Raw genomic sequence first — 2,108 nt, 5'->3', positions numbered from 1 at the left:
GAAGACAATTATTTCCAAAGGCCTCAGAATTCTGGCATTGTTTTGAATCAGATCACTGGCAGATGACGGAAAAGAACTACTATTAGTTATGTTACTGTTGCTTGGCAAGAAAAATCCATTATTTCATATCCCACCCACTCTCTTCAGGGGGTGCTTTCTGAAGAGTAACCAACAACCTTGTGTCCAAGCTGCACAGATGAGAGGATCACGATTGAAGAACTATTTCCACATGATACCTGATAAGCCACTGTATATTTGATGACTATTATGTTTTGTGGGTGTATTATATTAAGACATTTATTGAAACACATAAGGAGTCCTGGTGGTGTAGTGGTTATGTGTAGGACTGTGATCTGCTTGGTCAGCAGTTTGAAACCACCAGCAACTATGCAGAGGAAAGACAGGTACAGTGGAAACCATACAGGGTCATTCTGAGTCAGCTCTGACACGATGGCATTGAGGTAAGCATGTACAAAAATAGACCATGTACTGTTTTCTAATGTGTCACCAAAGGTCCAGATTACTATATGTTTTTTCCAAATCCTTTTATCAACATACTATTTCTAGTAATTATTCTTTTGATTAATAAATCAGTTTCCTTCACCTCAAATACTAACAATGAGCCTAATATCATGTTGTGTTATGATTTACTTTGTTACATTTTCTCTGAAATGCCATTTTGTTGTTTATGGTTCAAATTAATTTTGAACATTTTATATGTAAATGAATCATTGCTAATAAGACTATCAGTCTGCATGAAATATATGTAAGCAATGTTACTTCTCAGTACTGCTACTGGCAATTTTATTTTTATCTGAACAGTAAAGAAAACAAAAGAAAAAATAAAATGTAAATTCAAATACTGGCATTCTAAACATTAAACAACAATACCTACCTTTCATGATGTTTCTATGTCACTGCTTGTCTCAATAACTACATTATTATCCCAAGACACATAGCTCATTAGAGAATTCTGCCAGATTGAAAACAAACAAATATGCAAAACCAGCAAGCTTAAAGGTCAATTTTAATCAGTAGAAGAATTTTAATCAGAAATGGCTCAATTCCCAAATACCCAAAATCACAGGTATTGAAAAAAATATGAAGACTTTTGGAAAACAGAACTTTTCTTTTTTTATTGGCCTATTTTTTTTAATTCATCTTTAATTAAAATGACTTTGGAAAGAAGATACATTTCTATGACATCAACACTATAGTTTTTAGAGTCACAGTAAATAGAATTATGTCCATTCCATAATCAATATGAATGCCAACAGCTCTAATCATCGACCTATTTTCTTAAAAATGATATATAGAAGAAATCATAGAAAGCAAATTTATACTTCTGCCATTCTGCCTGTTGCAGTCTTTGTTGTTGATTTTGTTAAGTACTCTCAAGATGGTTCTGACTCAGAGCTACCCTGTGGACAACAGGACAGACCACCACCCAATCCAGCACCATCCTCAAAATTCATGTTATGTTTGAGCTCAATATGGAAGCCACTCTGTCAATCCGTTTTGTAAGAAGGTCCTCGTTTTGGATGACCTTTTACCAAGCATGATGTCCTTTTCCAGGGAACAGTCTCTCCAGCTAACTGGTCCAAAGGATACGAGACCAAGGCTAGCCACCTTTGTTTCTAATGAGCATTCTGGTGGTAATTCTTCCTAGACAGATTTGGGTTTGGTTGTGTGTTTGACAGTAGCCCTGGTTGCATAATGGTTACGATGTTGACTGCTAACCACAGGCCAGCAGCTCGGTGGAAGGAAGATGAGGCTTTCTAGTCCCATTGTGTCAGTCTGGGTAGACTAGAGAAACAAATCCATGAACACACATATGTGCATAAGAAAGAGATGTATATACAAGAGCAATTGAACATGGAGAAAACATCCCAGCCCAGTCCAGATCAAGTCCATAAGTCCAATACTATCGCATATTTCCGATATCAATCTATAAGATCCTCTTCAGATTCATGAAATACATGTAATGATGTCGAATGCAGAAGATCACTGGCCAGTGGGTAGAAAGTCTTTGGATCCAGTGTCATTGGAAACATCTCAGCGCTGGCAGGGGTCTCTCTGTGGCTTCTCCGGCTTCCGAGGTCTGGTTG

Source organism: Echinops telfairi, unplaced genomic scaffold, assembly GCF_000313985.2.
Source record: "Echinops telfairi isolate 266 unplaced genomic scaffold, ASM31398v2 ScPeMD7_443;HRSCAF=831, whole genome shotgun sequence".
In the NCBI taxonomy this organism is placed as follows: Eukaryota; Metazoa; Chordata; class Mammalia; order Afrosoricida; family Tenrecidae; genus Echinops; species Echinops telfairi.
The sequence above is the reverse complement of the archived record's forward strand: the minus strand, read 5'-3'. Positions refer to the sequence as shown.